The sequence below is a fragment of the Prionailurus bengalensis genome, chromosome C2 (genome assembly GCF_016509475.1).
Source record: "Prionailurus bengalensis isolate Pbe53 chromosome C2, Fcat_Pben_1.1_paternal_pri, whole genome shotgun sequence".
Taxonomy (NCBI): domain Eukaryota; kingdom Metazoa; phylum Chordata; class Mammalia; order Carnivora; family Felidae; genus Prionailurus; species Prionailurus bengalensis.
The window spans coordinates 149,425,742-149,438,754 of record NC_057350.1 but is presented as its reverse complement, the minus strand read 5'-3'; positions in this window follow the sequence as shown (position 1 = coordinate 149,438,754).

Below are 13,013 nucleotides of genomic sequence, written 5' to 3'. Positions count from 1 at the left end.
TTCTCCATATTTATCAGTCTCTTCTGTTTTGTCCCACTCCCTGTGTTTATATTATTTTTGTTTCCCTTCCCTTATGTTCATCTGTTTTATCTCTTAAAGTCCTCATATGAGTGAAGTTATATGATTTTTTTCTTTCTCTGACTGACTAATTTCACTTAGCATAATCCCCTCCAGTTCCATCCACGTAGTTGCAAATGGCAAGATTTCATTCTTTTTGATTGCCAAGTAATACTCCATTGTATATATATACATATACCACATTTTCTTTATCCATTCATCCATCGATGGAAATTTGGGCTCTTTTCATACTTTGGCTATTGTTGATAGTGCTGCTATAAACATGGGGGTGCATGTGTCCCTTCGAAACAGCACACTTGTATCCCTTGGATAAATGCCTAATAGTGCAATTGCTGGGTCGTAGGGTACTTCTATTTTTAGTTTTTTTAGGAACCTCCATACTGTTTTCCAGAGTGGCTGCACCAGCTTGCATTGCCACCAACAATGCAAAAGAGACCCTCTTTCTCCACATCCTCGCCAACATCTGTTGTTGCCTGAGTTGTTCATGTGAGCCATTCTGACAGGTGTGAGGTGGTATCTCATTGTGGTTTTGATTTATATTTCCCTGATGATGAGAGATGGTGAGCATTTTTTCATGTGTCGGTTGGCCATCTGGATGTCTTCTTTGGAGAAGTTCTATTCATGTCTTTTGCCCATTTCTCCACTGGATTATTTGTTTTTTGGGTGTTGAGTTTGATAAGTTCTTTGTAAATTTTGGATACTAATGCTTTATCTTATATGTCATTTGCAAATATCTTCTCCCATTCCATCGGTTGCCTTTTAGTTTTGCTGATTGTTTCCTTTGCTGTGCAGAAGATTTTTATTTTGATGAGGTCCCAGTAGTTCATTGTTGCTTTTGTTTCCCTTGCCTCCGGAGATGTGTTGAGTAAGAAGTTGCTGCGGCCAACGTCAAAGAGGTTTTTGCCTGCTTTCTCCTTGAGGATTTTGATGGCTTCCTGTCTTACATAGAGGTCTTTCATCCATTTTGAGTTTATTTTTGTGTATGGTGTAAGAAAGTGATCCAGGTTCATTCCTCTGCGTATCGCTGTCCAGTTTTCCCAGCACCCCTTGCTGAAGAGACTGTCTTTATTCCATTGGGTATTCTTTCCTGCTTTGTCAAAGATTAGTTGGCCATACGTTTGTGGGTCCATTTCTGGGTTCTCTATTCCGTTCCATTGATCTGAGTGTCTGTTCTTGTGCCAGTGCCATACTGTCTTGATGATTACAGCTTTGTAGTATAGTTTGAAGTCTGGGATTGTGATGCCTCTAGCTTTGGTTTTCTTTTTCAAGATCACTTTGGCTATTCGGGGTCTTTTCTGGTTCCATAAAAATTTTAGGATTATTTGTTCTAGCTCTGTGAAGAATGCTGGCGTTATTTTGATAGGGATTGCATTGAATATGTAGATTGCTTTGGGTAGTACCGACATTTTTAACAATATTTGTTCTTCCTATGCAGGAGCATGGAATCTTTTTCCATCTTTTGGTGTATTCTTCAATTTCTTTCATAAGCTTCCTATAGTTTTCCATGTATAGATATTTCACCTCTTTGGTTAGATTTATTCCTAGGTATTTTATGGTTTTGGGTGCAATTATAAATGGGATCGATTCCCTGATTTCTCTGTCGCTTCATTGTTGGTGTATAGGAATGCAACCAATTTCTGTATATTGATTTTATATCCTGTAACTTTGCTGAATTCATGAATCAATTCTAGCAGTTTTTTGGTGGGATCTTTTGGGTTTTCCATATAGAGTATCATGTCATCTGCGAAGAGTAGAAGTTTGACCTCCTCCTGGCCTTTTATTTCTTTGTGTTGTCTGATTGCAGAGGCTAATACTTCAATACTATGTTGAATAACAGTGGCGAGAGTGGACATCCCTGTCTTGTTCCTGACCTCAGGGGGAAAGCTCTCAGTTTTTCCCATTGAGGAATGATATTAGCGTTGGGTCATTCATATATGGCATTTATGATCTCGAGGTATGCTTCTTCTATCCCTACTTTCTTGGGGGTTTTATCAAGAAAGGATGCTGTATTTTGTCAAATGCTTTCTCTGCATCTATTGAGAGGATCATATGGTTCTTGTCGTTTCTTTTATTGATGTGATGAATCACGTTAATTATTTTGCAGATATTGAACCAGCCCTGCATCCCAGGTATAAATCCCACTTGGTCGTGATGAATAATTTTTTTAATGTATTGTTGGATCCGGTTGGCTAATAACTTGTTGAGGATTTTTGCATCCATGTTCATCAGGGAAATTGGTCTACAGTTCTCCTTTTTAGTGGGGTCTCTGGTTTTGGAATCAAGGTAATGCTGGCTTCATAGAAAGAGTTTGGAAGTGTTCCTTCCATTTCTATTTTTTGGAACACTTCAAGAGAATAGGTGTTAACGCTTCCTTAAATGTTTGGTAGAATTCCCCTGGAAAGCCATCTGGCCCTGGACTCTTGTTTTTGGGCAGATTTTTGATTACTGATTTGATTTCCTTACTGGTTATGGGTCTGTTCAAATTTTCTATTTCTTCCTGTTTCAGTTTTGGTAGTGTATATGTTTCTAGGAATTTGGCCATTGCTTCCAGATTGCCCATTTTATTGGCATATAATTGCTCATAATATTCTCTTATTATTGTTTTTATTTCTGCTGTGTTGGTTGTGATCTCTCCTCTTTCATTCTTGATTTTATTTGTTTGGGTCCCTTCCTTTTTCTTTTTGATCAAACTGACTAGTGGTTTATCAATTTTGTTAATTCTTTCAAAGAACCAGCTTCTGGTTTCATTGATCTGTTCTACTGTTTTTTTTGGTTTCAATAGCATTAATTTCTGCTCTATCTTTGTTATTTCCTGTCTTCTGCTGGCTTTGGGTTTTGTTTGCTGTTCTTTTTCCAGCTCCTTAAGGCATAAGGTTAGGTTGTGTATCTGAGATCTTTCTTCCTTCTTTAGGAAGGCTTGGATTGCTATATAGTTTCCTCTTATGACTGCCTTTGCTGCGTCCCAGAGGTTTTGGGTTGTGGTGTTATCATTTTCATTGACTTCCATATACTTTTTAATTTCCTCTTTAACTTCTTGGTTAGCCCATTCATTCTTTAGTAGGATGTTCTTCAGTCTCCAAGTATTTGTTACTTTTCCAAATTTTTTCTTGCAGTTGATTTTGAGTTTCATAGCATTGTCGTCTGAAAATATGTACGGTATGATCTCGTTTCTGTACTTACTTAGGGCTGATTTGTGTCCCAGTATATGGTCTATTCTGGAGAACGTTCCATGTGCACTGGAGATTTATTCTGCTGCTTTAGGATGAAATGTTCTGAATATATCTGTTAAGTCCATCTGGTCCAGTGTGTCATTCAAAGCCATTGTTTCCTTGTTGATTTTTTTTATTAGACAAGCTGTCCATTGCTGTGAGTGGGGTGTTGAAGTCTCCTACTATTATGGTATTACTATCGATGAGTTTCTTTATGTTTGTGATTAACTGATTTATATATATGGGTGCTTCCACATTTGGCACATAAATGTGTACAATTGTTGGGTCTTCTTGGTGGATAGACCCCTTGATTGTGAAATAATGCCCTTCTGCATTTCTTGATACAGTCTTTATTTTAAAGTCTAGATTGTCTGATATAAGTATGGCTACTCCGGCTTTCTTTCTTGACCATTAGCATGACAGATGGTTCCCCATCCCCTTATTTTCAATCTGAAGGTGTCTTTAGGTCTAAAGTGGGTCTCTTGTAAACAGCATATAGATGGATCTTGTTTTCTTATCCATTCTGTTACCCTATGTCCTTTGATTAGAGCATTGAGTTCATTGACGTTTAGAGTGACTACTGAAAGATATGAATTTATTGCCATTATGATGTTTGCAGAGTTGGAGTTTCTGGTGATGTTCCCTGGTCCTTTCTAATCTTTGTTGCTTTTGGTATTTATTTATTTATTTCTCTCTCTATATACATACTTTTTCATCTTTTCTCCCCTCAGAAAGTCCCCCTTAAAATTTCTTGCAGGGCTGGTTTAGTGTTCACAAACTCCTTTAATTTTTGTTTGTCTGGGAAACTTTTTATCTCTCCTTCTATTTTGAATGACAGCCTTTCTGGATAAGAATTCTTGCCTGCATATTTTTCTGATTCAGCACACTGATTATATCTTGCCACTCCTTTCTGGCCTGCCAATTTCTGTGGATAGGTCTGCTGCAAACCTGATCTGTCTTCCCTTGTAGGTTAGGGACTTTTTTTTTCCCTTGCTGCTTTCATGATTCTCCCCTTGCCTGAGTATTTTGTGAATTTGACTATGATATGCCTTGCTGATGGTCGGTTTTTGTTGCATCTAATGGGAGTCCTCCGTGCTTCCTGGATCTTGATGTCTGTGTCTTTCCCCAGGTTAGGAAAGTTTTCTGCTATGATTTGCTCATGTAACCCTTCTACCCCTATATCTCTCTCTTCCTTTTCTGGGACCCCTATGATTCTGATATTGTTCCTTTTTAATGAGCCACTGAGTTCTCTAATTCTTAAATCGTGCTCTTTTGCCTTAATCTCTCTCTTTTTTTCTGGTTCATTATTCTCTATAAGTTTGTCCTCCACATCACTGATTCTCTGTTCTGCCTCATCCATCCTTGCCACCACGGCATCCTTCTGTGATTGCAGCTCAGTTATAGCATTTTTAATTTCATTCTGACTAATTTTTACTTCTTTTATCTCTGCAGAAAGGGATTCTAATCTATTTTCGACTCCAGCTAGTATTGTTATTATTGTGATTCTAAATTGTGGTTCAGACATCTTGCTTGTATCTGTGTTGGTTAAATCCCTGTCTGTCCTTTCTTCATGCTCTTTCTTTTGGGGTGAATTCCTTCATTTTGTCATTTTGAAGGGAGAAAAGGAATTAATGAGGTAGAAAAATTAAAATAAAAAATATTAAAATTAAAAAAATGTTAAAATTAAAAAATTAAAAACACACACACACACAAACCAAATAAATGATGCTAGATTCTAGGTGTGTTTTGTCTGGGTGTTGAAAGTGGTTTGACAGATTAGAGGGAAAAAAGGGGGGGGGGAGAAAAAAAAAGAAATCGTTTGAGAATTTGAAAAAATGAATACACTGAAGTAGACTACAATGAGATGATGGGAGTAAAATAGAATTTGAAAAAATATACACAAAAGTAAAGAATGAAGTAGAAAAAATTAAAGAAAAGTAATAAAAATTAAAAATAAATATGAATCTTTTCTTTTTCTGTATTCAAGAAAAAGAAACAAGAAACAGAAAAAAAAAGATTAAAAAAGAAAGAAAAAGAAAAGGAAATCGTTTAAAAATCTGAAAAAGTGAATACACTGTAGACTAAAATAAAACGATGGAAGTAAATAGAATTTGAAAAAAGTTACATAAAAGCAAAAAATATAGTAAAAAAATTAAAGCAAAATACTTTTAATAGAAATTGAAAGTAAAAATGAAGTTTTTCTCTCTCATTCAAGAAAAAGAAAAGAAATGAAAAAGGGAAAAAAAGAAAAAGAAAGAAAGAAAAAGGAAATCATTTGAAAATTTGAAAAGGTGAATACACTTAAGTAGACTAAAATAAAGTGATGGAAGTAAAATAGAATTTGAAAAAATTTACACAAAAGTAAAAAATATAGTGATAAAAATTAAAGAAAAATATTTTTAATGAAAATTGAAAATAAAAATGAGTTTTTCTCTTTCTGTATTCAAGATAAAGAAATGTAAAAGAAAAAAAAAGAAAGAAAGAAAATTGAATAGATGGACCTGCTAACAGATTGAAGTAGGACTGAAATTGCTTCGTTTTCCCCTAGAAGTCAGTCTATGTAGTGCTTTAGAGTCCATAAATTAAGCAGGTGGTGAGACTTGCGTTGAAGAGCGAGGTTGGCGCAGTTGGGCGGGGCTCAGTGTAACAGCTCCGCTCTCCACTAGATGGCGCTGCTGGCCTACTGGGGCGGAGCGTGTGGTGCTCGTAGGTGCGCATGCGCATCCGCTGGAGCGGTTAAAATGGCGTCACCCAGCCACCCAGGCTGTTCTCCTGGGTCAGCAATCACGCACCCGTCCTCTGTCTTCAGCTTTCGTCCACTCCCCGCTCTTTCACTCTCCGTGACCAGGCCCCAGGCAGTACCTCTCTGCCGAGTTTTGTCTCAGATGCGGCTGTTTCCCCCGGCCCTTTACTTCCGAAGGACTGTGGCTTTGACCTGTTCCGCCCCTCTGCGGGAGGGTCTCACCGAGCAGTGGCCGAATGAGCAAGGGCCGAATGTCGGCCGCAGCCAGGAACGCTTGCTGGGCCCTGCTGCTGCCGGTGCCCTGAGACTGCGGCCAGGTGCCGCCCGCCCCAGAAAAAGTTCGCGAGACGGTGTAGCAGCAGGGTTTCGGGATTATGGAAAATCACAACACACATCCGGCAGCAGGCTTCACCCTTAAGGACCTTGTTCCAGCACCAGCGAATGTGGCCGCCTTCCGGGGTCTGCCGGGACCAGGTGGCTTCAACAGTCTCTACCAAATGTCCTTCCAGCAGTGAAACCGCTTTTCCCCGTGTGGCCCGAGAACCTCCCGGACCCCACTCTGCTCCTGGGGATTCGCCCTTCCCACCAGAGCACCGCCAGGTATGGAGCCGCGGAGTTGCAGCCTTTGCGCTCCCCTTGTTTACAGTCTTAATGGAATTTAAACCCTCTCTCCTTTCTCCCTTTTTAGTTTAGTCCCTGCGGCTGTTTCCAATTTTCCACTTTCTCTCCAGCTGCTTTTGGGGAGGGGTGCTTTTCCTGTATTCTCTCCCCCACCCCCCCCCCCCCGCCCCAGTCTCCGTCCTCTCTTGGCTCACAAAAGCACCTCCCTCCCTGCACCTTCTCGCTCCCCAAGTTCGCTTCTCCGTGCCGCGTACATGAATTCTGTGGTTCAGGTTGTGCGGATTGTTGTGTTAATCCCCCAATCAGTTTTCTAGGTGTGTAGGATGGTTTAGTGTTGGTCTGGCTGTATTTCATGGACAGGAGACACAAAAAACTTCCATGCTGTTCCACCATCGTGGCTCCTCCCCAAGATATGATTTTTAAAGTTTCTTGTGTGTGTCTCCCCAGCATCATTTTCTGGAGGATCATTTATACCACAGACCCCGCATAACACCAAGGAACAAGGGCCTCACCTCCACATGTCCACGTGACTGACACAGGGCGTAACCAGGGAGGCTAGTGCATAAAGGCAAATCCAATGGTGAATGCTTCTTGTACATTTATTTGATTGCCTCATTCTAGTGAACATTTAAAACACACACACTCACACCAGGCATCTTGCTGACTTTTGTGGTGGGAAGGAATAGATACATTCTTTCTTTGCCCTGCACACATTGAAGCTCTGTCCCCACACAAAGACACATCTAGCCCTGGGGGGTGACAGTGGTGGATGTGTAATTTGGATCAGGTCGTCCAACCCGCCCTCCTAGGAAGGTTTCCTGTGCTGCCCAGGCTGCATATGCTATTACCCAGACTCCCTTGCAGCCCAGCAGGTCTCGGGATGCAAATTAGATGCCACAATTTGGATGCACTCATGGGACGGTTGGAGAGTGAGGTGGAGGACGTCTTCTTGCTCCTCTCGGCTATTTTCGGTCACCGGCTCTGTGGTGAATGAGGTGGCTGTGACAGTGGCAGCAGCTGCGACAGTGACCGTGGCATCCTGAGCCTCGGACCGGAGCTCAGCTTCTGGCTCCTGAATTCACAGCTCCAGCAGCAGCCTCCAAGGCTGTGCAGTTCCCTGAACTCTTCCTCCAGGCCCAGCCTGGATCCTGCTCCTCTCCTCCTCCCAAGGATTTGTTTTTTTTTTTAACTTTTGACATAATTACAAATTCATAGTGGTTGCAAAGATAGTACGGGGAGGTCCTGTGTATTCTTCATCCAGTTTCCCCGAGTGGTTACATCTTCCTTAAGTATCGTACAATACCAAAACCACGAACTTAACACTGCCATACTGTATGTGCATGGTTCCATGTCACTTTGTCACGTGTAGGTCCCTTAAGTCCCACGGCAATTGACATACGAAACTGTTCCAGCACTACAAAGGTCTCCCTCCTGCTACCCCTAGGTAGTCACACCCACCCCTTTTATTCTCACCCACCCTAACCCCCGGCAACCACAAACCTGTTCCCCATCTCTACCTTTTTTGTCATTTTGAGAATGGTATCGAAATGGAATCACACAGTATGTAAACTGTGGAGACTGGCTTTTTTCACTCAGCCCAAAGCCCCTGAGATCCGTGCAGATTGTTGCTCTTATCAATAGTCTGTTCCCTTTTTTTATTACTGTTCCTTTTTATTATTTAGTATCCCGTGGTGCAGAGGGACCACAGTTTGTTTACAGCTCACCCACTGAAGGACAGCTGGGTCATTTCTAGTTTGGGGCTAATACAATTAAAGCTACTCTAACATTCTCATGCAGAATTTTTTCCCTGGGGTAAATGCCCACGAGTGCAGTTTCATGGTGATATGTTTAATTTCCTAAGAAACCGCCAAGCTGTTCCCAGACTACATTTTACATTCCTATCAGCAATGCACACGAGACAACCAGTTTCCCTGCATCTTTTCAGGCATTTGGCTTCGTCCCTACTTCTTACTGGAGCCGAGGCATGTGTGAGGCTTCCCTCCCACCAGTGCCTCTGGTTTCCACTCGGACAACAGGAGCAAGGGGCACAGGGATTATTAACCTTCCCCGCCTCACACTTTCCATCAGTTGGAAGAAGGTAGCGTTGCCAAATATTTGTTCCACGAAATTCAAGTTGGAGTATTTTGTATTTTGTTTGCTACACCTTAGCCATCCTAGAAAAAGGCTGACCTAGCTGAACCTATGAAGTCTGATTGCGCAACATCCTGGCACAGGTTATTTCCATAGGATGTAAGCTCCCAGAAGGCAACTGCCCCTTTTCGTGCTTTTTATTCCCCAAGTCAGACAGAATTATCTCAAATTCTAGATTAGCTGTGTGGCTTCATGAGGTTTCCTTTGGGAGGAGAAATGAAAACTCCTTTATTTATTTCTTTTTTCTTTTTTTTTTTAAATATAATTTATTGTCAAATTGGCTTCCATACAACACCCAGTGCTCATCCCAACAGGTGCCCTCCTCAATGCCCATCACCCACTTTCCCCTCTCCCCCACCCCCCATCCACCCTCAGTTCTCAGAATTTAAGAGTCTCTTGTGGTTTGCCTCCTTCCCTCTCTGTAACTCCCCTCCCCCCCCCCCCCCCCCCCCCCCGCCTTCTCCTCCCCGCTGGTCTTCTGCTGAGTTTCTCAGGATCCACATATGTGTGAAAACATACGGTATCTGTCTTTCTCTGCCTGACTTATTTCACTTAACATAATACCCTCCAGTTCCATCCACGTTGCTACAAATGGCCGGATTTCATTCTTACACCATATACAAAAGTAATGATGTACTTTCATCAAAATGGATGAAGGACCTGAACGTGAGACAGGAAAACTTTTTTTTTTTTTTTTAATTTTTTTTTCAACGTTTATTTATTTTTGCGACAGAGAGAGACAGAGCATGAACGGGGGAGGGGCAGAGAGAGAGGGAGACACAGAATCCGAAGCAGGCTCCAGGCTCTGAGCCATCAGCCCAGAGCCCGACGCGGGGCTCGAACTCACGGACCGCGAGATCGTGACCTGGCTGAAGTCGGCCGCTTAACCGACTGCGCCACCCAGGCGCCCCCAGGAAAACTTTTTTTAAAGGCCCTCGAGTCCCACAGCCAGTATGGCTCCTGAAGGGAGACGTCACAGGGCCTTTCCGCATGTGGGTGCGGTCTTGGTCTCTGCCCGTGGTGCTGACCAGGAGGGCCTGGTCAGGCTGTGGCCATCTTCAACCCGGGGACAGGGAGAGCAGGGCCACACCCCCGCGGGAGGAACAGCAGCGTGTCATTGCCTCCTTCCACCCTCTGCCGCATCTGAAGAGGACTATGTGCAGGCCTGATGCTACCCTCCTGTCCTGGGAGGGGGAGGCCCTCACGAAGACACCCTCCATGGGGCCACACGCGCTGTTGGGAGACGCCTGGGGCAGAGGCAGGCGAACCTAGGCTGCCTGACCACACGGGGGTGGCCGAGAGGGGCGGCCAGAGACTAGACAGTCAGGGGCTGAGGAGCACCCCTCCGGTGTCTGCTTTGCATCAGGTGTCCGGGTGTGCTCCCCTCCCAGCCTCGCACTGGCCTGCTGCCACCCCCCCTCCCCCACAGCCAGCAAGGTGACCTCAGAGCTGGCTCACGGGGTGCGGAGGGAGCCGCTGGTTATTGTGAAGGGCTTGTCTGAGGGGCTTCCTGAGCACCCCAGATCCCAGCTCTCACGCTGCCCTTCCCTTCCCCTGATCCTTTGATGGGCCGTGTTAAGACACAAATTTAAAACAAACAGTGATGACAAAATGTTAATACCCTTAATGTTAAATGTGCTCTTATGACTCCCATATACTAACAAGCAATTCTTGCCTACTAAATCTCCAACGTTTAAAAAAACCACAAATATGGGGCACCTGGGTGGCTCAGTCGGTTAAGCATCCGACTTTGGCTCAGGTCATGATCTTGCGGTTTGTGAGTTTGGGCCCCATGTCGGGCTCTGTGCTGACAGCTTGGAGCCTGGATGGAGGCTGCTTCAGATTCTGTGTCCTCCTCTCTGCCCCTATGCAGCTTGCACAGGTTCTCTCAATCTCTCTCTCAAAAATAAACATTTAAAAAAAATTTTTAACTGCAAATATGGGGATGATGGAAATAATCTACATCTTGCAAGGGCGTGGGGGTACAAAGAAATATGTATGAGTGAAACTCACGGAACTCTACACTGAAGATTTTTGCACTTCAACTACGTGGCAATGGGAAAGAATGAAATAAGGCCCTTTGTAGCAACGTGGATGGAACTGGAGAGTGCGATGCTAAGTGAAATAAGCCATACAGAAAAAGATAGATACCATATGGTTTCACTCTTATGTGGATCCTGAGAAACTTAACAGAAACCCATGGGGGAGGGGAAGGAAAAAAAAAAAGAGGTTAGAGTGGGAGAGAGCCAAAGCATAAGAGACTCTTAAAAACTGAGAACAAACTGAGGGCTGATGGGGGGTGGGAGGGTGATGGGTATTGAAGAGGGCATCTTTTGGGATGAGCACTGGGTGTTGTATGGGAACCAATTTGACAATAAATTTCATATATTAAAAAAAAAAAAGATCTATGCACTTCACTGTAAATTAACTAAACATCAATGAAAGAAATATGTTAAAAACAAAAAGAAGCAAAAGAAAAAACAGTCAGTGCTGTTGAAGGGCCTGGGCTGGGCTGTTGGGCACATAGGTCCAGGTTCGTGCCAGGTAACAGATGCTGTGATCTGGGGAAAGGGTATCCATTTTTTTGTGAGTCCATCCAATGGAATGGTCTACAGCCAACCAGAATCTTGTTTTCAGAGAATAACTTTCAGTGACATGGTGAAGTGTTCATGTTATAATGTTAAGAGAAAAAAAACCAGAGTTATAAATTTGTGAAAAGCCATTTGGACACAGGCAGAAATCCATCATTTCACTGAAACAGTGAACCATTCATGGCACCTCTTCTACATCATGATCCACGCACATAAACACCCACACAGAGCCGCTGGCCTGTGGGCAACCCCGGGTAGGAGCAGAGTATCAGGCCATGACGGGGGCGCGGCTGGGGTTTGGGGGATGCGGCAGGCCCTAATTACCAAGGAGCTGGAGGAGACACACACTGAATTTTCCAGAAGAGTTGCCCCTTGAGCCAAGGTTTTGTTTCTTTTTAGTTAAGGTATAATGTATGTAAAGTACATAAAGTGCACGAATCTCAAGTATAAGCTGATGACTGCTTACACGGATAATCGCTGTGTGACCACCGCCCAGCTCGACATTCCCAGCCTCCCCAGTTCCCTTGTGTCCATCTGTCTTTACCCTTCCCAGTAGCGATTCTGACTTCTGCTGCCATAGATTTTTCTTCTTCTTCTGGCACTTCATGGAAATGGAATCGTACATTTATTCTTTCACTCAACATTGTATCTGTAAGATTAACACTGCTGCGTATACCCAAATTTCTTTTTTTTTTTTTTTAATTGCTGTGTCCTTGGCATGAATCTACCTGTTGATAAAACTCTGGGTTTAATTTCTGGCTGTGTAGAGCCGTGAAGATTTTATACATGTCTTTCTGATGACATAAGTACTTGTTTCTCTTGGGTATACTTAGCAGTGGAGTTGCCAAGATACAGGGTAACGATGTGTTCAGCTTTAGTGAAAACCCACCAAATGGTTTCCAAATAATTGGGTCATTTTACCTCCACACCGGCGGTGTGTGAAACTTCCAAATGAACTGAATCTTTCTGTGTGGATGAACGTGGCGGCTGGAGAAGGTGGCATATGGAGGCTATAGTTAGGGACAAAGATACTCTGGGTAAGAGGAATGTCAGGGAGGCACAGGTGGCCGTGACAATGTGCCACTTTAGATCTCTTACTCTGAACCCACCACCAACTGGCACCGAGGCCATGCTTCCCACAGCAGCCCTCAGCCAGTGACCAGGCTACTCATCTAATTCACTTTGGCTCCAGAACTCCTGATCGGCTTGGTGTGACAATCTGAGAACTGAGCTACAGCCTGGGACTCTACCTCCTGGACCCCCTTTCTGTCCCTCCCAGGAGTCACACTTGCAACAGGTTCTCTTCTCTCAGGACACAGTTGATCTTAGCTGTTTCCACGGAAGCCAGACAAAGGTGGAATGTCAGGTGTGCTATTTGGCAAAACTGCTCACAGTAAAACTGACGTCTGACAGATAAGCCACATCTGCACTGGAAGGGCTGTGAATGAACTAAAATACCTGGTGGGACGCCAGAGCTGGGGGCTCCCCTGAGTGCAATGGCTTTAGAATCCGGGATGTTCCTTGAAGGGCCTGGGAACTAAGACCGTTGTTTGAAAGAGAATGGCTCCTATGGGGCTTCTAAGCCAGTGGCCCCAACTACTGACATGGGTCTTGCCCCGT